Genomic DNA, 25,035 nt, shown 5'->3' on the forward strand with positions numbered 1-25,035 from the left:
CTTTCCTCAGCCTTCGCTGAAAGTAGAGACACTGCCGGGCTTTCTTTGCTCTGGAGCTGGTGGTGAGATTCTCCGCCAGGTGAACACCAAGAAATTACAGAATAATAATACACACCATGATAATCTACCAATGTGCAATACCGTGCCTTAGTAATTTACAAAATAATACAACAGAGGCTATTGTGCTATGATGTGTGCTCTCCTGTCACACAGAGATGAACTGTTGTCTGTGCTTATTGCATTGGGTGGGGAAGATTTTCTGTAACGACCCTTGAGACGGGGGAGCTGAGTGAGTCTGTTCGAAAGGGCACTCTGCTGCTTAATCAGCAGGTCACGGAGAGGATGTGCCAGATGGGGTCCAAAGCTGGATAACAGCTTGCTTGGAGACCTCCTCTCGAAGTGCGGTGCAGTCAGTCGGGACGGAGGATCAGATTTATTCTCCGTATCCCTTCATGTGTACTGGTCGACCACCTCAGTTCCGGGGCGACTGGGACCTGTGCCGTGCCGGGCGAGTGATTCGGCTGGTTCACAGGTGGTAAGGTTAGGATTAAACACCCCTGCATCATTTGATGATCGCCTCACCCTGCCTGGAAAGCACCCTGAGTGTTTACAGCTTGGATAGCAAAAGAAAAATGAAATGATAAATTAAAAAGCAAGCAAAATTTATTGCAGAACGGTACAGGCAAAATACCACATTGAATTGAAATTGACTTTATTACTTACATCCTTCATATACATGAGGAGTAAAAATCTTTAGGTTACGTCTCTGTCTAAACGTCCAAATTATAGTAATTTATGATAAATAGCATGTGTACAACAGTCAATATAACATAGATGTACAGTTGTGTCAGTGTGAATTAATCAGGCTGACGGCCTGGTGGGAGAAGCTGTCCCGGAGCCTGTCGGTCCTGGCTTTTATGCTGCGGGACCGTTTCCCGGATGGGAGCAGCTGGAACAGTTTGTGTTCGGGGTGACTCGGGTCCCCAGTGATCCTTCGGCCCCTTTTTACACACCTGTCTCTGTAAACGTCCTGAATAGTGGGAAGTTCACATCTACAGATGGGCCGGGCTGTCCGCACCACTCTCTGCAGAGTCCTGCGATTGAGGGAGGTACAGTTCCCGTACCGGGCAGTGATGCAGCCAGTCAGGATGCTCTCAATCCTGCCCCTGTAGAAAGTCCTGAGGATTTGGGAGCCCTTAGCAAACTTCCTCAACCGTCTGAGGTGAAAGAGGTGCTGTTGTGCCTTTCTCACCACACAGCCGGTGTGTACAGACCACGTGAGATCCTCGGTGATGTGGATGCTGAGGAACTTGAAGCTGTTCGCCCTCTCAACCCCAGATCCATTGATGTCAATAGGGGTTAGCCCGTCTCCATTCCTCCTGTAATCCACAACCAGCTCCTTTGTTTTTGTGACGTTGAGGGAGAGGTTGTTTTCTTGACTCCACTGTGTCAGAGAGATGACTTCTCTGTAGGGTGCCCCATTATTATTTGAGATTAGGCCATTTAGTGTGGTATTGTCAACAAATTTAATTAGCAGATTGGAGCTGTGGGTGGTGACACAGTCATGGGTGTACAGAGAGTAAAGGAGGGGACTCAGTACACAGCCCTGAGGGGCTCCTGTGCTGAGGGGCAGAGGTGAGGGAGTCCACTCTTACCACCTGCCAGCGATCTGACAGGAAGTCCAGGATCCAGCTGCACGAGGCAGGGTGAAGGCCGAGTTCTCTGAGCTTCCTGTCGAGCCCGGAGGGAATTATGGTGTTGAATGCTGAACTGTAGTCCAACAACAGCTTACAACTCTCACATAAGCGTCCTTCTTCTCCAGATGTGAAAGGACGGTGTGTCGAGCCGTGGCTATTGTGTCACCTGTCGATCGGTTGTGTCGGTAGGCGAATTGTAGGGGGTCCAGTGTGGGTGGTAGCAAGCTGCAGGTGTGGAATGGTGTCTGTGTATTTAACTCAGAATCAGAATCAGGTTTACTATCACCGGGCGTGTGTCGTGGAATTTGTTAACTTAGCAGCAGCAGTTCAATGCAATACGTAATATAGAAGATAATTAATCAAGTAAATCAATTACAGTTTATGTATATTGAGTAGAAATAATATATATTAAAAAAGTGAGGTGGTGTCCAAGGGTTCAGTGTCCATTTAGGAATCAGATGGCGGAGGGGAAGAAGCTGTTCCTGAATCTCTGAGTGTGTGTCTTCAGGCTCCTGTACCTCCTGCCTGATGGCGGAGGGGAAGAAGCTGTTCCTGAATCGCTGAGTGTGTGCCTTCAGGCTCCTGTACCTCCTCCCTGATGGCGGAGGGGAAGAAGCTGTTCCTGAATCGCTGAGTGTGTGCCTTCAGGCTCCTGTACCTCCTCCCTGATGGCGGAGGGGAAGAAGCTGTTCCTGAATCGCTGAGTGTGTGTCTTCAGGCTCCTGTACCTCCTCCCTGATGCTAACAGTGAGAAAAGGGCATGTCCTGGGTGCTGGAGGCCTTTAATAATGGATGCTGCCTTTCTTTGAAGATGTCCTGGGTACTTTATCTTGTATGGATAATGTTTGGTGTTTTTGCTTTCCTCGACGAGAAGCACTTCCTTTATTCAATGTTGTACAAGTTGCCTGTGCTTTTCACTGTCGAGTTTTTTCAGAACTTCCACCTTGTCTTGTGTAGATAACGTATGGTGTTTGAGGTTTACACCACGAGAAGGACTTCCTTTATTCAACGTTGTACAAGTTGCCTGTGCTTTTCACTGTCGAGTTTTTTCAGAACTTCCACCTTGTCTTGTGTAGATAACGTATGGTGTTTGAGGTTTACACCACGAGAAGGACTTCCTTTATTCAACGTTGTACAAGTTGCCTGTGCTTTTAACTGTCGAGTTTTTTTCAGAACTTCCACCTTGTCTTGTAGAGATAACGTATGGTGTTTGAGCTTTTCAAACCGAGAAGCACTTCCTTTATTCAAAGAAGGCATGACTGGGGCCCCGATAAGCACAGGTTATTTAAAAAAAAAATGCAGGCTATCACAGAGGGGCAGCTAGCTTCTTTTAAAGACCGTGCCAGCAGCCGACTCTGCTAATGGCGCCACCAAAACAGGGTTTGTGTTGGGGGGGGGAGGGGGGGGGTTGAAGCGGAGACGCGGGAAATTTGAGATTGGGCTGGCGAGAATCGCGTCCGAACCGGCGGCGGAACCGGATTCGAGGTGGTCGGCCTGTATTGGGAATCTTGCCGTGGCGCAGTTGGTCAGGGCGCTGCATGCGAAACCAGCTTTCCCCCGCTATCCGAAGGTAGAGCGTTCCTATGAATCCGTTCGTGAGCCGAAATGTCGGAAAGCGAAGAAGCAATTACCATTAATTTACATGGGAAAGATTTTTGAGCGTTCCCAGACCCAAAAAAATAACCTACCAAATCAAACCAAATAACACCTAAAACCTAAAATAACACCAACATACAGTAAAAGCAGGAATGAGATGATAAATTTACACCCTATACAAAGTAGAAATATTGTAAGTACGGTGTAGTTTCACTTATCAAACTCGGGAAGGCAGCGAGCCAAAATCGATGGGGGGGGATAAAAAATCAGCACGTACACGCCTGCGCACACAACTGCCCGCACGAGGCTTCACGGTCACGGCCGTCTTTCTCGGGGGTAAGCCACGTATAAAGCGGGCGTCTCTTTGTCGTAAAAGCGAAGATCCTCTTTGGTCAGCGAGAAGAGGCACTAATGTAGGTCCTTCGCGACAGCGAGCTGTCGTGAATCGAACGTTCGAGAAGCAGGGGCCGCCTGTATAGAGAATTGCACAAAGAAGTAAAGTTGCAGGTTAATTTACAGATGTGGAATAGCATGCGCCTGGGCAAGAGGAAACCCTTTAGGATCAGGTGAAGTTTTTGTCCCGTCGCTTATAGAAGGGAGCTTGCGTGAGAGGTAAGCTGCAGGGTGGATAGCGCCTGCAATGATTTTCCCCGCCTGCGTCCGCGTTCCTGGACACAGGCCAGTCCTACAGTGATGGCAGACCGCAGCCGGTAGCCTCTTCCGATGAGAAACTTCCCTTCCTAGGCCGGTATGGTAGCGCGGCGGCTAGCACAACGCTTCACGGTTCCGGCGACCCGGGTTCAATTCCCGCAGCCGACGGTAAGGAGTTTCTACGTTCTCCCCCCTCCGGCAAAGACGTGTTGGTTGGTAGGTTAATTGGTCATTGTAAATTGATTAGGCTGGGGCTGTATTGGCGGTGCAATGCAAAGGGCCCCCACACTGTATCTCAATAATATGAGACAGTTTAAAGTGCAAACACGAGGAAATCTGCAGATGCTGGAAATTCAAACAACACACACAAAGTGCTGGTGGAACACAGCAGGCCAGGCAGCGTCTATAGGGAGAAGCACTGTCGACGTTTCGGGCTGAGATCCTTCGTCAGGACTAACTGAAAGGAAAGATAACTGAAAGTGGGAGAGGGAGGGGGAAATGCGAAATGATAGGAGAAGACCGGAGGGGGTGGGGTGAAGCTGAGAGCTGGAAAGGTGATTGGTGAAAGTGATACAGAGCTGGAGAAGGGAAAGGATCATGGGACGGGAGGCCTAGGGAGAAAGAAAGGAGGGAGGGAAGCACCGGAGGGAGATGGAGAACAGGCAAACAACTAAATATGTCAGGGATGGGGTAAGAAGGGGAGGAGGGGTATTAACAGAAGTTAGAGGTCAATGTTCATGCCATCAGGTTGGAGGCTACCCAGCCTGTATATAAGATGTTGTTCCTCCAACCTGAGTTTGGATTCATTTTGACAATAGAGGAGGCCATGGATAGACATATCAGGATGGGAATGGGACATGGAATTAAAATGTGTGGCCACTGGGAGATCCTGCTTTCTCTGGCGGACAGAGTGTAGGTGTTCAGCGAAACGGTCTCCCAGTCTGCGTAGGGTCTCACCAATATATAAAAGGCCATGCACTGTGCAGTGGGGTAATTGATGGGGGGGGGGCTTTGTTGGGAAGGCTAATTAGAAGGATTGATCAGATTAACTGTCTGGGGGGAAGAAACTCTTTAAAATGAGGTGAAGTTCTTGTTCTAATCACCCCAAAGATACTATTCTGTAAGGAGTCCCTACACACTCCCGTGGAATGTTTGGGTTTCCTCCCACAGTCCAAAGACATACAGGGTAGATTAATTGGCCATTGTGAATTAGCCCGGGATTAGTTTAACCATATAACAATTACAGCACAGAAACGGGCCATCTCGGCCCTTCTAGTCCGTGCCGAACGCTTACTCTCACCTAGTCCCACCGACCTGCACTCAGCCCATAACCCTCCATTCCTTTCCTGTCCATATACCTATCCAATTTTACTTTAAATGACAATACCGAACCTGCCTCTACCACTTCTACTGGCAGCTCGTTCCACACAGCTACCGCTCTCTGAGTAAAGAAATTCCCCCTCATGTTACCCCTAAACTTTTGCCCCCTAACTCTCAACTCATGTCCTCTTGTTTGAATTTCCCCTACTCACAATGGAAAAAGCCTATCCACGTCAACTCTATCTATCCCCCCTCATAATTTTAAATACCTCTATCAAGTCCCCCCTCAACCTTCTACGCTCCAAAGTATAAAGACCTAACTTGTTCAACCTTTTCCTGTAACTTAGGTGCTGAAACCCAGGTAACATTCTAGTAAATCTCCTCTGTACTCTCTCTATTTTGTTGACATCTTTCCTATAATTTGGTGACCAAGTTAAGTTTAATCATGTTTGCCAGATGACCTCTGAATATTTTCTGGGGCAATCAAATTTTATCGGCCAACTTTGAATTTAACCCCTGTTTTATTGGCAATGATCTTCAGATCTTAAGCTCTGGAATTAATCGAGGTTTTGGCAATCTGTTCAATTCCAAGGGCACTATCCTTCATTTCACAGTGGTATTCCAAGAGTCTGTAATGTTAAGTCAGGTCAGTTGCCTTGGGAATCACAGATATTTGGATAAATAAATTTTCGGATTTTGAAAACTGACCTGAGTTAGACCCCACTTGGCGTGCTGTGTTCAGTTCTGGTCGCCTCACTACAGGAAGGATGTGGAAACCATAGAAAGGGTGCAGAGGAGATTTACAAGGATGTTGCCTGGATTGGGGAGCATGCCTTATGAGAATAGGTTGAGTGAACTCGGCCTTTTTTCCTTGGAGCGACGGAGGATGAGAGGTGACCTGATAGAGGTGTACAAGATGATGAGGGGCATTGATCGTGTGGATAGTCAGAGGCTTTTTCCCAGGGCTGAAATGGTTGCCACAAGAGGACACAGGTTGAAGATGCTGGGGAGTAGGTATAGAGGAGATATCAGGGGGTAGGTTTTTCACCCAGAGAGTGGTGAGTGCTTGGAATACACTGCCAGTGACGGTGGTGGAGGCGGGTACATTAGGGTCTTTTAAGAGCCTCTTGGATAGTCACATTGAGCCTATGCGGTAGGGAGATTCCAGGCAGTTTCCAGAGTAGGGTACATGGTCGGCACAGCAGTGTGGGCCGAAGGGCCTGCGATGTGCTGGAGATTTCTATGTTCTATGTAAAGCACATTCCGGAAGGAAACTTTAGGGAAAGGTGGAAGTGTCTGATGATTTTATTTTTCCTGCCTGCTTCTGCGTTCTGGAACTACAGTGAAGACGGCCGACTGTAGCCAGTGACCGACCTTCTGCGACGAAAGGTTCGGTATTTCCCGTGCGGCACCGACGGGCCAGTGAGAAGGGCGGAGTGGGCGGGCTGTCGAAACCTTGGGAATGCCGGACGCAGGCAGGGGCAGGATGGTGGGATCACGCCGGAGACGTTCCGGAGGATGATCCAGTCAGACCGGAAGGTGAAGGCAGTGGAAACCCTCCGTGACTATATGTTCCTCACCCTCTCACTGCTACCATCGGGGAGGAGGTACAGGAGCCTGAAGACACACACTCAACGATTCAGGAACAGCTTCTTCCCCTCCGCCATCAGGGAGGAGGTACAGGAGCCTGAAGACACACACTCAGCGATTCAGGAACAGCTTCTTCCCCTCTGCCATCAGGGAGGAGGTACAGGAGCCTGAAGACACACACTCAGCGATTCAGGAACAGCTTCTTCCCCTCCGCCATCAGGGAGGAGGTACAGGAGCCTGAAGACACACACTCAGCGATTCAGGAACATCTTCTTCCCCTCTGCCATCCGGGAGGAGGTACAGGAGCCTGAAGGCACACACTCAGCGATTCAGGAACAGCTTCTTCCCCTCCGCCATCAGGGAGGAGGTACAGGAGCCTGAAGACACACACTCAGCGATTCAGGAACAGCTTCTTCCCCTCTGCCATCAGGGAGGAGGTACAGGAGCCTGAAGACACACACTCAGCGATTCAGGAACAGCTTCTTCCCCTCCGCCATCGGGGAGGAGGTACAGGAGCCTGAAGACACACACTCAGCGATTCAGGAACAGCTTCTTCCCCTCCGCCATCAGAGAGGAGGTACAGGAGCCTGAAGACACACACTCAGCGATTCAGAAACAGCTTCTTCCCCTCCGCCATCAGGGAGGAGGTACAGGAGCCTGAAGACACACACTCAGCGATTCAGGAACAGCTTCTTCCCCTCCGCCATCAGGGAGGAGGTACAGGAACCTGAAGACACACACTCAGCGATTCAGGAACAGCTTCTTCCCCTCTGCCACCTGATTCCTGAATTCTTATCGTAACTTACAGTATTTTTATTGCTACGCATTGCAACGCACCGCGGCTGAAAAGTAACAATGTCAGTGGCATCCAACCCAGTTCTGGTTCTGAGTAGGGAAAACGGGCAAGTGAGATGCTTGAGGAGTATAAGAAATGCAGGAGGACACTTAAGAAGGAAACCGGGAGGGCTAAAACAAGATGTGAGGTTGCTCTAGCAGACAAGGTGAAGGAGCATCTTAGGGGATTCTATAGGTAACTTCACACGACTTCAGTCGCCCCGTCACCGAACAGTTCCCACAGCCTACGGACTCGCTTTCGAGGACCCCCTTCGTCTCACGCCCTCGGTATTAATTGCTTTCTTTCCCCCTCTATTTGTATCTGCAGAATTTGTTGTCTTTTTGCACAGGTGTTTGTCCGTCTGGCTGTGTGCGGTTTTACAGAGGATCTGCCATGTTTCTCTGCACTTACTGTGAGAAGCCGATTTCTCGGGGTTGTTTATGGTGAGGTGCATCTGCTCTGATAATAAAATTCACTTTGAACTCTGGAGAGGATGTTGTACGGGACACTGCTGAGGGCCTGTGACACTGATGGATTATCAGGGTGGCTGAGTGAACGTCTGTGAATTTAGAATTGATTTCACACTGGTTTCTGCAAATACGGGAACAAAGTTAGTGCCACTCCAGTCATCTGAAATGTCAGCATTTCCGCATCGTTTACGCGCGGCAACCGAACAGAGGCAGTGTGTTTCCACACCTTTTAACAGTACCGTTGTGTTAACCGTTGCAAAATCTGACTGCATTACGTTGTTTATATTTTAAGTATCCCAGCTATCGGTGTTGAGGATAATACTGACTTCGGTTGCGTTTGCAATCTAACCCTTGCTGAAGTCGGGCGGGAAGTCGGCGAGCAGACAGACGTCTGTTTCCATAGCACCGGGGTTGTGAAGGCCGCTGCTCTGTGGCTGCAATGGTTAACAATTCACTGCGTTAAAGAACATGCCAACCGGAAAAGAGATGATCTCGCAAATAGAGTAGCATGTCTGGCTCTCCCGGGGACAGGAAAAGAAAGAACAGTTTATAACTTTTAACGGACTGTTCATCACCACCGGCTCCTGGGATATGCCGGGAGGCCAATATTCATTCAGACTCCGCTGAAAATACTCCTCAGAGGAAAGAAAAGGAAGAAGCTCTCAGGACTCGGTAATGTATTTTGTAATTAGTAACTATTGCAGAAGTAAGCACCTTGCTCTTCCCCTTCCCCTTCCCCTCCCCGTACGCGTTGTGTGAAAATTTAATCTAGCCGCTCGGAAGATCTGTGATTTGAGAATGACGGGCAGGTTCTCGGCTTGTCAAGTGCGTGGATCAAAATGTACTGGAGTTTCGCTCAGCGTTGGTGGGGGGTTGACCTGTGAGACGGGGTTGGGAATGGTGGCGCGTTGCCTCCGGAAGGGTGTGGGTGACCTCTCGGCTGTGTGTGTGTGTGTGTGTGTGTGTGTGTGTGTGTGTGTGGTGTGTGTGTGTGTGTGTGTGTGTGTGTGTGTGTGTGTGTGTGTGTGTGTGTGTGTGTGAGAGTGTGTGCGTGTGTGTGTGTGGTGTGTGTGTGTGTGTGTGTGTGTGTGTGTGTGTGTGTGTGTGTGTGTGTGTGTGTGTGTGTGTGTGTGTGTGTGTGATCGGATCGACTTTGTATGCTTTGACCCATTGCATGTGGCCTTTGAGAGCTGTAGAAGTTGGGAGCAGACGCTCGATGGGCTGAATGGCCTAATTCTCCTACGTCTTACGGTCCAAGTGATGAAGGAGCTTCATGCAAATCAAAATGTCCATAGTTTAAACTTCATTACCTTGATGATTACAGAGTGAACTGTACTTTAATGTCGCCAAACAATTGATACTAGAGCGTACAATCATCACGGTGATATTTGTTCCTGTGCTTCGCGCTCCCTGAAGTACAAATCGAAGTAAATATAATAAAAATTTAAATTATAAATCGTAATTAGAAAATAGAAAAGGGAAAGTAAGGTAGTGCAAGTCAGGTCCGGATATTTGGAAGGTACGGCCCAGATCCGGGTCAGGATCCGTTCAGCAGTCTTATCACAGTTGGGAAGAAGCTGTTCCCAAATCTGGCCGTACGAATCTTCATGCTCCTGTACCTTCTCCCGGAGGGAAGAGGGACAAAAAGTGTGTTGGCTGGGTGGGTCGTGTCCTTGATGATCCTGGCAGCACTGCTTCGACAGCGTGCGGTGTAAAGTGAGTCCAAGGATGGAAGATTGGTTTGTGTGATGTGCTGGGCTGTGTGCATGATCTTCTGCAGCTTCTTCTGGCCTTGGACAGGACAACTTCCACACCAGGTTGTGATGCACCCTAGAAGAATGCTTTCTTCGGTGCACCTATAAAAATTAGTGAGGGTTTTAGGGGACAGGCCAAATTTCTTCAGCTTTCTCAGGAAGTAAAGATGCTGGTGGGCCTTCTTGGCAGTGGACTCTGCTTGGTTAGACCAAGTCAGGTCATTTGTGATATTCACCCCCAGGAACTTAAAGCTTTTGACCTGTTCCACCTGCGCACCACCGATGTAGACGGGGTCGTGCGATTTGCTACTCCTACTGAAGTCAACAACCAATTCCTTCATCTTGCTGAACTCTTGTACATTTCAAAACTACTTGCTTTCCATTTGATTTCTGGCTGTTAAGTCATTCTCATATTTTTAATAATAAGTATCAAAAGTTCTTTGTTTCACGAAAGAACTGATTTCTGTATTATTGGAGTTCCCACGGTAGGAGCAAATGTGGTTTTTAAATAGCATTACTTGCTTAACTACTGGAGATTTAATTGGCTGTTTTATGAAGTTTATGTGTAAGTCTTTATTCTTTGGAGCGTAGAAGGTTGAGGGGGGACTTGATAGAGGTATTTAAAATTATGAGGGGGATAGATAGAGTTGACGTGGATAGGCTTTTTCCATTGAGAGTGGGGGAGATTCAAACAAGAGGACATGAGTTGAGAGTTAAGGGGGCAAAAGTTTAGGGGTAACACAAGGGGGAATTTCTTTACTCAGAGAGTGGTAGCTGTGTGGAACGAGCTTCCAGTAGAAGTGGTAGAGGCAGGTTCGGTATTGTCATTTAAAGTAAAATTGGATGGGTATATGGACAGGAAAGGAATGGAGGGTTATGGGCTGAGTGCGGGTCGGTGGGACTAGGTGAGAGTAAGCGTTCGGCACGGACTAGAAGGGCCGAGATGGCCTGTTTCCGTGCTGTAATTGTTATATGGTTATATACGTCTATCATTGTATGGATGTGTATTTATATGTATGTTTATGTATAAGCAGTACTGTGTAAAAGTCTCAGGCACGTATGTGTCTATATCTGGGATGCCTAAGACTTTTTTTTTGCATCATAGTGTATTTGTCATCGTGGAGTGGAGAGCGAGTTTGTGAATCTGGCGGGAGCAAAGCGTGTTTGTGAATGGTGCCTGAGACTTCGGCATAGCACTGTAGTGATTTTATGTACTGCTGCCCCGAAATAAAAATTCACGACATACTGTATGTGAGTGATGAGAAACCTGGTTCTGATGCGGGTCTCTGTTGTTGACTGAGAGTGGGAAAGGAGAGGGGGAATCATGGTTGGGGAAAGGGGAAGGGAGAGGGGGATCATGGTTGGGAACAGGGGAAGGGAGAGGGGGAATCGTGGTTGGGAAAAGGGGAAGGGACAGGGGAATCATGGTTGGGAAAAGGGGAAAGGAGAGAGGGAATCATGGTTGAGAAAAGGGGAAAGGAGAGGGGGAATTGTGGTGGGGAAAATGGGAAAGGAGAGGGGGAATCATGGTTGGGAAAAGGGAGAGGGGGAATCATGGTTGGGAAAAGGGGAAGGGAGGGGGGAATCATGGTTGGGAAAAGGGGAAGGGAGGGGGGAATCATGGTTGGGAAAAGAGGAAGGGAGAGGGGGAATCATGGTTGGGAAAAGGGGAAGGGAGGGGGGAATCATGGTTGGGAAAAGGGGAAGGGAGAGGGGGAATCATGGTTGGGAAAAGGGGAAGGGAGAGGGGGAATCGGTTGGGAAAAGGGGAAGGGAGAGGGGGAATCATGGTTGGGAAAAGGGGAAGGGAGAGGGGGAATCATGGTTGGGGAAAGAGGAAAAGAGAGGGGGAATTATGGTTGGGAAAAGGGGAAAGGAGAGGGGGAATCATGGTTGGGAAAAGGGGAAGGGAGAGGGGGAATCATGGTTGGGAAAAGGGGAAGGGAGAGCGGAATCATGGTTGTGAAAAGGGGAAGGGAGAGGGGAATCATGGTTGGGAAAAGGGAGAGGGGGAATCGTGGTGGGGGAAAGGAGAGGGGGAATCATGGTTGGAAAAGGGGAAGGGAGAGGGGAATCATGGTTGGGAAAAGGGGAAGGGAGAGGGGGAGTCATGGTTGGGAAAAGGGGAAGGGAGAGGGGAATCATGGTTGGGAAAAGGGGATGGGAGAGGGGAATCATGGTTGGGAAAAGGGGAAGGGAGAGGGGAATCATGGTTGGGGAAAGGGGAAGGGAGAGGGGGAATCATGGTTGGGAAAAGGGGAAGGGAGGGGGGAATCATGGTTGGAAAAAGGGGAAGGGAGAGGGGGAATCATGGTTGGGAAAAGAGGAAGGGAGGGGGGGAATCATGGTTGGGAAAAGCGGAAGGGAGGGGGAATCATGGTTGGGAAAAGAGGAAGGGAGAGGGGGAATCATGGTTGGGAAAAGGGGAAGGGAGAGGGGGAATCACGGTTGTGAAAAGGGGAAGGGAGAGGGGGAATCACAGTTGTGAAAAGGGGAAGGGAGAGGGGAGGGAACGGGAAGCACCAGAGAGACATTCTGTAATGATCAATAAACCAATTGTTCAGAATCAAATGACCTTGCCTGGTGTCTCAGTGCTGGGTATGTTTCTGCACCCGCGCCACCCCGTCACTCCTCTGCAGCCTGTCCCACACCCCATCCCGCGGGCGCTCCACCTTCACCACTCCCAACACATTTTGCTCCCGCCAGATTTACAAACTCACCCTCCGCTCCACGTTGATCAATACAGTGTATGTATAGTGTATATACAATATATATTTGTTTAATTCTTCTTTTAGCAACTCTACTTTTTTAATAATGTCTTATATAGGCGTCCGTTAGTCTCGAGAGACCATGGATTTGTGCCTTGGAATGTTTCCAGGGCGCAGGCCTGGGCAGGGTTGTGTGGGAGACCGGCAGTTGCCCAAGCTGCAGGCCTTCCCCTCTCCACGCCACCGATGTTGTCCAAGGGAAGGGCACTAGGACCCGTACAGCTTGGTACCGGTGTCATCGCAGAGCAATGTGTGGTTAATTGCCTCGCTCAAGGACACAAACACGCAGCTGAGGCTCGAACCAGTGACCTTCAGATCACTAGACCGAAGCCTTGCCCACTAGGCCACGCGCCAACACAATACTTTTTTTTTGGAAAGGGATTTTCAGACTTGAGTAGAATAGCTCCAAAGGAGGAGCTTTTAAAAGAAATGGTCTTCATTATTGTGGAAGGGTCTGAGTGGGGATTTGATTTGGGATTGTAAATCCCGATTGATGTGCGGTTTCGCTGTCTGTAATGGGGGTTATCATTTCCACCACTGTGTGTCAGAAGTTGTTCGATTTTTGATCGAACACCTTCTCATCTAGGGGCGCGAAAGAGCAGGGCAGGGGTACAAAAAGATCAAGTTGAAGACCTCAGTCTCAATCCCTCGATAATGTCGTCTGATATTATCGCTCTCGTTTCGGTCTGGCTAAGGACTGGGTAGTACTTTAGGAAGTTCTACCCCCCCCACCCCCAAAGACATTTGAAGGTTGGACTTTCTGCCCTCAAATTCAAACGCATCCTACTGCAGAGTGAAGCATTTGTTCTAAAAATTGTAAGCTTAAGGTCAAATTACACCGGGAAATGCAGGGGAGAGATGAGACCTGAGCCAGTCTGTACAGATATATCACACGGTATCAGTTAAGAAGTGGTAATGATTAATCAGAGAAAGAAGGTTGTAAATCTAGTCAGCTTCATCTTGGGCACTAGCCTATAAAGTACCCAGGACATCTTCAGGGAGCGGTGTCTCAGAAAGGCAGCGTCCATTATTAAGGACCTCCAGCACCCAGGGCATGTCCTTTTCTCACTGTTACCATCAGGGAGGAGGTACAGGAGCCTGAAGGCACACACTCAGCGATTCAGGAACAGCTTCTTCCCCTCCGCCATCAGGGAGGAGGTACAGGAGCCTGAAGACACACACTCAGCGATTCAGGAACAGCTTCTTCCCCTCCGCCATCAGGGAGGAGGTACAGGAGCCTGAAGACACACACTCAGCGATTCAGGAACAGCTTCTTCCCCTCCGCCATCAGGGAGGAGGTACAGGAGCCTGAAGACACACACTCAGCGATTCAGGAGCAGCTTCTTCCCCTCCGCCATCAGGGAGGAGGTACAGGAGCCTGAAGACACACACTCAGCGATTCAGGAACAGCTTCTTCCCCTCCGCCATCAGGGAGGAGGTACAGGAGCCTGAAGACACACACTCAGCGATTCAGGAACAGCTTCTTCCCCTCCGCCATCAGGGAGGAGGTACAGGAGCCTGAAGACACACACTCAGCGATTCAGGAACAGCTTCTTCCCCTCCGCCATCAGGGAGGAGGTACAGGAGCCTGAAGACACACACTCAGCGATTCAGGAACGGCTTCTTCCCCTCCGCCATCAGGGAGGAGGTACAGGAGCCTGAAGACACACACTCAGCGATTCAGGAACAGCTTCTTCCCCTCCGCCATCAGGGAGGAGGTACAGGAGCCTGAAGACACACACTCAGCGATTCAGGAACGGCTTCTTCCCCTCCGCCATCAGGGAGGAGGTACAGGAGCCTGAAGACACACACTCAGCGATTCAGGAACAGCTTCTTCCCCTCTGCCATCAGGGAGGAGGTACAGGAGCCTGAAGACACACACTCAGCGATTCAGGAACAGCTTCTTCCCCTCCGCCATCTGATTCCTAAATGGACATTGAACCCCTAAACACTACCTCACTTTTTTTAATATACAGTATTTCTGTTTTTGCTCATTTTTTAAATCTGTTCAATATACGTACACTGTAATTGATATACTTGTTTATTTATTATTATTATTTTTTCCCTGTCTGCTAGATTATGCATTGCTTGAACTGCCGCTGCTAAGTCAGCAAATTTCACGTCACTTGCCGGTGAGGATAAACCTGATTCTGATTCTCAGTCAGCGCTATGCGGGGTCACTATAACGAGATGTAGATGGACACGTGTGCCTGATTTCAGAAATAAAATAACAAACCCTAGACATATGCGCAGTACAGACAGTAGTTCGTGGAGCAGCAAACATGCAGATAGGCCTAACCCGTACAACACGTCGCTGCGGAAGCGGTGGGGGGGGGGATGCGGGTGGGGGTTACGCCTTAGAGGAGGGGGCCAGGCGTTGGGTCCTCCCCCCGACGGTGCCTCCTTCTTCAAGTCGGCGTCGAGATCTGACTGCCTTCCCTTGAGTTTCCTCTCGTGGAGCAGCTCTCTGGGCAGCTGGAAGTCAGGCTGAGAACGCCTCTCTTTGCCTTCTTGCTTCGCTCCCGGTCGGGGCCGTCCTGGACGAACCGGCCCGCGATTTGTGGTGGGGCCGGTGCTGAGGGATTGTTGCGGTGAAGCTCCTCGCCGGAGTTCCCTCTCCTCCGTCCGCGTCCTTGAGTTCGCCCAGGCCCTCGAAGCTCCTCGCTTCAACTTTAACTTTGCAGAAGCTTTTCTTTCCATCGTACATGGCCGTTTTTGTAATCGTTCTTATCGTCGACGCAGTCCGTTTCAAAGAGCCGCCAGCGTCAGCCTGACGCTCGCCGGCTTCCAAACGCCGCATCACTTCCGGTTTCGCATCCTTGCTGATGCTTTTCCCAGACATCTCAGATGTACCACCCTCACTGGAAGCTGCAGACGTTATGGGTGAAAAGATTGGAATCAATCGGGGAGGGAGCAATAATGTTTACACGGGGAGGCAGAGCGTGAACTGATACGTGATTGGCCGTGGGGGAGAGGCAGAGCGTGAACTGATACGTGATTGGCCGTGGGGGAGGCAGATCGTGAACTGATACGTGATTGGCCGTGGGGGAGGCAGAGCGTGAGCTGATACGTGATTGGCCGTGAGGGAGGCAGAGCGTGAGCTGATACGTGATTGGCCGTGAGGGAGGCAGTGCGTGAACTGATACGTGATTGGCTGGTGGGGGAGGCAGAGTGTGAACTGATACGTGATTGGCCGTGAGGGAGGCAGAGCATGAACTGATACGTGATTGGCTGTGGGGCAGGCAGAGCGTGAACTGATACGTGATTGGCTGTGGGGGGGAGGCAGTGTGTGAACTGGTATGTGATTGGCTGTGGGGGGGGAGGCAGAGTGTGAACTGATATGTGATTGACCGTGAGGGAGGCAGAGCGTGAACTGATACGTGATTGGCTGGTGGAGGAGGCAGAGTGTGAACTGATACGTGATTGGCCGTTGGGGGGGGAGGCAGAGCGTGAACTGATACGTGATTGGCCGTGGGGGAGGCAGATCGTGAACTGATACATGATTGGCTGGTGGGGTAGGCAGAGTGTGAACTGATACGTGATTGGCTGGTGGGGGAGGCTGTGTTAGGGTCCGGTCTGGAGCCCGCCTTCCGGGTCTTGCTCCGTTCCGCGGACTCCGGACTCCGGGCCTTGCAGCCAGCCCTCCTGTCACCCGGAGCCATTGGATCATCTTGGCTTAAGGAGGTACTCCTGTCGCCTATTGGGGGGCAGGTGTTTATAAGGGGCTCAGGGACTGAGCCTAGTTGGGGGGTTGTCCTGCTCCGAAGCCGGTTTAACCTGCTCTGTACCTGGTTCGTGTGCTCCAAATCCTGTTCTGCCCTGGTTGCCGGCCGGCCTGCCCTGTATCCTGTTCTGCCCGGGTTCTGACCTGCTCTCTATCGGCTCTGTCCAGGTTCATCCAGATTTTCCTGCTTCTCTCGTGTGTGCTGGTACCACTCTTCTGCCGTATTCGCCTTGCCCGAGCTGTCGCGCTGTCTCCTTGCTTCTCCTTACTGGTGTATCCCGGTTGTCCTGCTGCTCACTCTGGACCCAGCTCCCTTCTGTTCCCTTGCCTCCGTCGGGTAAGCCAGGCCGTCGCCGTTACCCCTCGGGTGGTTCTGTCCTTTCCTGTCCCTTGCCCCTGTCGGGTAAGCCAGGCTGTCGCTGTTACCCCTCGGGTGGTTCTGACCCTTCCTGTCCCTTTCCTCCGTCGGGGAAGCCAGGCTGTCTGCCATTGCCCGGCGGGAGGACTCGGTCCCCTTCCTACCCCTCACCTCAGATGGGTTGTGCCCCGCACCTGCCCAGGTATCCGCGCCTTGCCCAGGCCTCCGTGTCTCCACCTGGGAGGCGGCCCTGCCCGGGATCCACACGGCCCGTCCTGAAGACTCCTACCCTTTCCTCCCCTCGTTCCGATGGGTTGTGCCCCACACCTGCCCAGGTATCCGCGCCTTGCCCAGGCCTCCGTGTTCCTGCCTGGGAAGTGGCCCTGCCCAGGAGCTATGCTCCCACCCCAGGGGGCTCTTCTGCCTGCCTGACCTCCGGGATCCTGCCCCACCTGCATTACCCCTTGCATGCCATGGCATCCCCATCCTGTCCTACCCCTAGTACTTCAGTGCCTGCATCCTGCGTTTGGGTCCAATCCATGTCCGCTCGTGACAGGCAGATCGTGAACTGATACGTGATTGGCCGTGGGGAGGGGGGCAGAGTGTGAACTGATACATGATTGGCCGTGGGGGAAGGCAGATCGTGAACTGATATGTGATTGGCCGTGGGGGGGGGGGGCAGAGTGTGAACTGATACGTGATTGGCCGTGGGGAGGGGGGCAGAGTGTGAACTGATACATGATTGGCCGTGGGGGAAGGCAGATCGTGAACTGATACGTGATTGGCCGTGGGGGGGGGGGGGCAGAGTGTGAACTGATACATGATTGGCCGTGGGGGAGGCAGATCGTGAACTGATACGTGATTGGCCGTGGGGAGGGGGGCAGAGTGTGAACTGATACGTGATTGGCCGTGGGGGAAGGCAGATCGTGAACTGATACGTGATTGGCCGTGGGGGGGGGGGCAGAGTGTGAACTGATACGTGATTGGCCGTGGGGGAGGCAGAGCGTGAACTGATACGTGATTGGCTGGTGGGGAGGTGGAGCGTGAACTGAAATGTGATTGGCTCAGAAAGTTTGTAAAGCGCTCTCATTGGCTGATGGAATGTTTACTGTGTTGGCAGCCGCTCTGGAGAAATTCTGCTCATTTGGTCCTTGACTCTCCATCGATGATCATCTTCGTCTTATAATTCACCTAACAGGAAAGCATGAAAGAGCGTAGAGAAAACTTACAAGGATGTTGGGGACCTGAGCTGTAGGGGATGGTTGACCAGGTTAGGATTTTATTCCCTGGAGCGTCAGACCACGAGGGGAGATGTACAGTACTCTGCTGAGGTCTTGGGTACATCTGTAATATATCGCGAGGGTGCCTAGGATTTTTGCACGGAACCCTGTTAAGGTACATAAAATCACCTGGTGTATAGATAGACTGAGGATAGAGGCTGCTTCCCGAAAAGGGGGAAAGGTGAAACGTTTGAGATGAATTTCGGGGGGTGGGGAGAGCGTGGTGCGACCTGCCCGTGGAAGCCGTGGATGTGGGTTCAGTTGTGACGTTGAAGGGAAGTTTCGTACCGGTGCGTGGATGGGAGAGGTATGGAAGTGCGGGGTAGATGGGACGAGGCAAAAGATCGGGCTGGCCTGGACTGGATGGGCAGAAGGGCCTGCTTCTGTCCTCTGTGGCCTCCCAAAAGCATGACGCCCTTTGATGATCAGGGTGGATCACGGATATTGCCTACCAGCTGTCTACATGATACGCAAGCCAGGGCAGTGCGATACGGAGAGAGCGAGTGTTACCCCGTGTAGCAGGCTCCCCCTCTCCACGCAGCCGACGAACCCAAAGGAACGGCAGAGACCGATACGGTTCGGCACCAGGAGTCGCCGGTCAGCGTCGAACTGGACGTCGGACTGCCTCAGGGACTCCGGCTCTGGATTTTCCCCCTCGGGGTCCACTCCCGGAGCCTCCCCCCGCGAGAGGGTGTAACCGCAAGGCAGCGGAGGTTTGAGATCAGAGTTTTCCTTCTCCCAGATGGGTCGCTGGGTGAGCTCCATCTGCCCGGAGCCGCTGGTTTCGAGGCGCCAGTGACCCTTCTCCCTGCCAGCGAAAATGGTTTCGCCAGACCTGGTTGTCGGAGGCCATTTGAGTCGCGCGCCTTTGGGAGCGTCCGATAGGTAGCGGGAGCTGGTCCCCATTACCGCGCCCCACGGACCAGGACAGCATCTCCTGCGTAATCTCAGGAGCTGGGATGAAACAGGTCACACTGTTCATCCGGCCTGCCCGGCCATTGTTTTAAAATCATGGCAGATCTGATTGTAACCGCAAATTTGCATTCACAGTAACTACTGAACCCCCTTCTTTCAGTAGGAATCAGCCTTTCAACTCGTGGCTGGGCTATTCTGAACCTGGGGTAGATACCCCGTAGTAGGGTAGTTCAGGGTTCTGGCGAAGGGGCGGGTAGCTGTAGTTGAGTCCGTGGTCAGGTCAGCCACGGTCTTGAATGGCGAAGCGGGCTCGGGGTGGGGGGGGGGGGGGGGATTGCGCAGAAGGCCGACTCCTGCCCCGAGCTCTGACGTCCCGCCTGCACGTCATCTACACCCGTGCCGTTCCCCGAGCATTCGCCAAAGCCCCTGGCGTTCCACCACCACATCCGCTCGCCCGGCAGCTCGTTCCAGGCACCCACCGCTCTCCGTCAGCGAGAACTTCCCCTCCGCATCTCCTCTAAGCTTCACCCCTCTGGTATTAAAAGCAAGCCCTCCAGGGGTCCTGACGAAGGGTCTCGGCCCGAAACGTCCGACAGTGCTTCTCCCTGTAGACGCTGCCTGGCCTGCTGCGTTCCACCGGCATTTTGTGTGTGTTGTTGTTTGAATTTCCAGCATCTGCAGGTTTCCTCGTGTTTGCCCTCCAGTGTTTGACTTCCAGGGGAAAGATTCTTCCCCTGCCTCTACCCCTTACCTTTGCCTCTCGGCACTTTATAACCTCCCCTCACCCTCTGGTACAACTTCTCCTCAAATCCTGCGCTCTCTAATCCAGACGGATCCTCCTCGCCACTGTTCCTGAGGTGGTACAAGCTGAGCTGCGCTCGGTACTCTGGGTGAGGCCTAGTCCAGTGGTCCCATCGAGGAAACAACCTGATTAGGCGATATTAAACAATATGAGTCTGCTGCACCTTTCCTCATTCCCTGTTGAACTTGAGGGTGCTCTGTTGAACTTGAACGCACGCGAGGTCATCAGTCGCCTAAACGCAGTGAAACCCTGGCGCCGGGGATCACTGGTCGGCCTCGGGTAACCGGCCGGCGGGAAGCGCCGTTGCTACTGGCCTGGAGCGCGGACAGATGGGCGCCGCCTCTGAACCTGTTTAGCACACCGAATGTTCGTGGGGAACCCGGTGCTAAAATATTTGCAGACGACCTAATTCGGGCTCAGGGTTTTGTAAGTAGCAGAGCAGCTACCTCGCTGCGATCTACTGAAAGTCATCCCTCGAGCCAAACTTTTGTCGGCCGATAGATCCTACCTACCTACAAGGGGGGCAGGCGCACCCTGTCACTCCCCTCGCTCGGTCAGTCGCTCTCTCCGGACTGTGACCGCCGCGGCCCCGGCACGGGGACCTCCGGCCCTCACTTTGTCCTCTCACTGGTGTGTTCCAATGATTTAATATGTTCATATGAGGAAAATATGCGCTGTGTGTTTAATATCCAAAGGTTACTTAAAATGTTATGATGCTATTGACTTATAAGTGAGTTATAATTGACTTATCACTATATTCATGCGACTCGGGGAAATCGATCAGTGGCCCCCAGTGTGAAAAGGTGTGACCGGTGTGGAACTATTTGTGTGTCCGCCTTCACCTGGGTGATAGTTCCACCACTGAAGAATGGTCATACGTGACATGGTCATAGTCGGTGACTACAACAGGATTTCGGAAGACAACAGGAAGATCGACGGCGACAGCTCACCTCTCTCTCTCTCTCTCTCTCTCTCTCCAATGTTCCTCAACTAACTACCTCAAACTGAACTGAACTCCCTTCATCAACTTGTAAGACTGTACCCATTTACCCCTAGGTGTGAAAGAGCCTAGTTTTGTTCCTATTTCCACACACACACACACACACTCACACACACACATGCACACACACATACACACTAACACATACACACACACTCACTCACACATACACACTAACACACACACACACACACACATACACACACACACTCACTCACACACACACTCTCTCTCACACACACCCACACACATACATACACATACACACACACACACACACACTCACATACACACTCACACACACACACACATACACACTAACACACACACGCTCACACACATACACACACACACTCACACACTCTCCCGCACTCACTGACACACACACACTCACACACACATACACACTAACACACACACACTCACACACATACACATACACACACACACACACACTCACTCACACACACATATCATTGCTAACCTGTTTGCTATATCTGCATTTATATTACTGTATTGTGTAGTTACTGATAAACACTATTAGTTAATAGGAATACCAGTCTCCAGAGTGTTCTCCATTTCTGCTGGTTCTTTAACCCGGTCACGGGGTACGTGACAATGGGTAGGCATGAAGGTCGACACAGACATGATGGGCCAAAGGGCCTGTGTCTGTGCTGTACAATTCTGCTTCTCCCTGTACCCCGCATGGCAACGTGACCGGGCAGGTGATGTTACACCTGTCATTACCACAACACTTTGCATGTATTTGAATGCAGCTCACGGCCGGATGCTGCTTCATACGGCCGCCTTTTGTCCGGCTGCTGAACCGGGCCTGGCCGTTTGATCACCCGAGAACTGGGTACGTGGACGCGGTGGGGGGTGGGGGCCTCCTTCTGCTGAAAACGTGAGCGAGTAACTTTGCCACGTTGACCAAGTCATTAATGAAGAAGGTTCCAGACCGTTCAATGTCATTTCCGGTACGCGAGTTCAAAGGAGAGCGAAATAATTGTGCCTCCGATGCAGCGCAAAAACAAAACGCAACAAGATAGAGATCACAATGATTAAAAAAAACCACAATAAATATAAATTGTATATCCGTAAAGTGACGCCAGGCACGGGCGTGTGTACAGAAGGTGACTCTGACAGGGAACGATACAGTAGTTGGGGGGCGGGGGTGTGGAGGGGTGGGTCGGTGGGCGGAGGCGTTGATCAGCCTCACTGCTTGGGGAAAGTCGCTGTGTCCTTGAGCCCCGCAGTTCTGGGGTGGATCCCTGACGGGCAGCGGAGCGATGAACGTGGAACTCCGTCCGCTGCAAGCAGTACTTTGCATGCTCGGCGCTGGGTAAACCAACGGGCTGAAGGGAGGGGCCCGCCGGCCCTGCTCGGGAAACGGTGCTGAGCCCGTAGCATCCGGCCGCCGCCCATTTGGTGAGGAAGGCAGCATGGAGCCTGCGTGCGCAAGCGGCCGGCGTGGGCGGGAGAGTCCTGCCGAGCCCGATATTGTGGCCTTGGCGGCTGAGGTAAGGTCGCTGCTGTTCTACCCGCCGAGTGTCAGCGATCTGGGGCCCGAGCGGGAACCTCGGTCTGACAAGGCACTTAGGCAAAGTGTGACTCTTAACAGGTCGCTGTTGGCGAGCTCATTTAGAGAGGGGCCCCAGAGGGGGGTTTTCACAGGAATGAATGTAGGGGGAGCATTTGATGGAGTCCTGGGCCTGTGTACTTGCTGGAGTTCGGAAGAATGAGAGGGGATACCATGGAAACGTATCCAAAGTTTGAAAGGCCTAGATAGAACGGATGTGGAGAGGACGGTTGCCGTGGTGGGCCAGTGTAAGACCAGATCGCACACCCTCAGAATAACAGACGTCCCTTTAGAACAGGGGTTCCCAACCTGTGGATCACAGACCACTTTGCGTAAAGGTGCTGGTCCGTGGCATAAGTAAAGATTGGGGCCCCCTGGTTTGGAACAACGACGTGGAGTGCTTTCCTTTGCCAGAGGGCGGTGAAGATGTGGGAGCCACAATCGGCTGTGGGAGGCCAACTCACTGGGCTGACAGGTTCTTCTTGATTAAGGTTTTACGGGGAGAAGGCAGGAGAATGGGGTTGAGACGGATAATAAGCCATGATGGATTGGTGGAACAGACTCGATGGGCTGAATGGCCTAAGTCTGCTCCAATGTTTTATGGGCTAAAAGATTAAAAAGGAAAACAGGAATGGTAGAATATTCTTTACTTATTTGTTTTAATGTGGGCATTGTTGCTGTTATTATCTTTAGTAAAATGATAAAGCGTTATGATTTACTGCAAACACCTTCCCGTGGGGCTGTCTGGAATGTGCAGTGTTGTTCTTCTCGGGCTTCCAGCCGGGTACAATTTTAACCAATGTTTTGATGACAAACTCTGCCATCCTCATCAGGGATAATTCCTGGGCATGTCTAGTCCGACGGTATTTACACCCCGTCGTCCGTTCTGCCTGATTGGTTAGTCCTCATCCAATCAGGTTTCCGCTCTCCCGCCTTGTTTACGATGGAATTCCAGTTCAATCTTAGAACGAGACCCTCGTCTTTGATCAAGCTCTTTTTCTCCAGTCTTACTTCAATGGCTTCCTTCACCTGGCGGTCCCAAAAGCCGTAGGCACAACACAGTAGTTTTGTGCCGTCCAAGTCGATCCTACGGCCATTGCGAATGCAGTGTTGAAAGATGAACGTTGGGTCGGGTCAAAGATGACCTGGGACTCAGGTCGGCCGGCGTTGACAGGATTCCCTGTGAATGCGGAGCGGCGTATATCAGCCAGACGTGACTCGTGGTGGAGCCCAGCAGATGGGTTACCCGGAGAAATCGGTGGTAACAGAACATTCCATTCACAACGGCCATAGGGTCGACTTGGACAGCACAAAGCTACTGTGTCACGCCAACCGCCCGGTGAAGGAAGTCATTGAAGTAAAACCAGAGGGAAAGAATTTTAACAAAGAGGAAGGTCTTGTTCTAAGTAAGAACTAGAATTCGAATGTAAACAAGGTGGGACAGCAGAAATCTGATTAGATGAGGGTAACCAATCAGGGGGGGACGGACGACGGGGGTATAAATACCATTGGACGAGACGTGCCCAGGAATCATCCCTGATGAAGATGGCAGAGTGTTGTCATCGAAAGGTCGGATCAAAATCAGTACCCGTACCCGGCTGGAAGCCCGGGGAGAGTTTAATCGTTACATGTGCTGGGACATCACTAGATTCTTTTGCAGTGATGTTGTTCAGTTCCTCCTGGTCTGTTTGTGACGATGGAGCTGACTCGATTTCTTACGACGTGACAGTGGGAGCTGGTGTTCTCACGCACAGCTTCAGATGGGGCATCGATTCGAGCAGATGCCGTCACGTGCTGAAGAAACCTCTGCTGGGATTAAGTGGAATTTAATTCTAAGTGAAGATTTACCAGTAACCCTCAGTAATTCCCGTTCTTTTGCTTTTAAACATGATTAGAAGTGGGTTTGAAAACGGATCATTTCTGTAAAAGTTCTCTTGTATTTTTAATGACAAAACAACATTCCTGCAAAAGAATCTAGTGCTTTCCCAGCATATATAACAATTAAACTCTTCCCAGGATTCCAGCCGGGTACAGGTACCGATTTTGATCCGACGTTTCGATGACAACACTTAAAAACAAGCAACACACACAAAATGCTGGTGGAACACAGCAGGCCAGGCAGCATCTATAGGGAGAAGCACTGTCGATGTTTCGGGCCGAGATCCTTCGTCAGGACTAACTGAAAGGAAAGATAACTGAAAGTGGGAGAGGGAGGGGGAAATGCGAAATGATAGGAGAAGACCGGAGGGGGTGGGATGAAGCTGAGAGCCGGAAAGGTGATTGGCGAAAGTGATACAGATCTGGAGAAGGGAAAGGATCATGGGACGGGAGGCCTAGGGAGAAATAAAGTGGGAGGGGAGCACCAGAGGGAGATGGAGAGCAGGCAAAGAGTGATTGTGAGAGGGACAGAGAGAAAAAAAGAGAGAGAAAAGGAAAAAAAAGGGAGAAATTAATAACAAACAAACAAACAAACAAATAAATAAATAAGGGATAGGGTAAGAAGGGAAGGAGGGGCATTAACTGAAGTTAGAGAAGTCAATGTTCATGCCATCAGGTTGGAGGCTACCCAGCCGGTATATAAGGTGTTGTTCCTCCAACCTGAGTGTGGCTTCATCTTGACAGTAGAGACGCAATGGATAGACATATCAGAATGGGAATGGGACGTGGAATTAAAATGTGTGGCCGCCGGGAGATCC

General features: G+C 51.1%; 1 protein-coding gene across 2 annotated transcripts in view; it reads left to right on the forward strand.

The window, feature by feature from the left end:
• The window catches only part of dixdc1b (DIX domain containing 1b), a 220,526-nt gene that overhangs the window by 18,298 nt on the left and 177,193 nt on the right, over positions 1–25,035 (forward strand). The window contains exon 1 of one of the 2 annotated variants that reach the window (XM_073030176.1): positions 8,364–8,831. The exons of the other annotated variant lie outside the window; for it this stretch is intronic. The gene's annotated coding sequence lies outside the window, so the exon portion shown is untranslated. Of the gene's footprint in view, positions 1–8,363; positions 8,832–25,035 lie in introns of those variants that run through there. 2 annotated transcript variants of the gene reach the window in all.

This window comes from Hemitrygon akajei, chromosome 26 (genome assembly GCF_048418815.1).
Source record: "Hemitrygon akajei chromosome 26, sHemAka1.3, whole genome shotgun sequence".
Taxonomy (NCBI): domain Eukaryota; kingdom Metazoa; phylum Chordata; class Chondrichthyes; order Myliobatiformes; family Dasyatidae; genus Hemitrygon; species Hemitrygon akajei.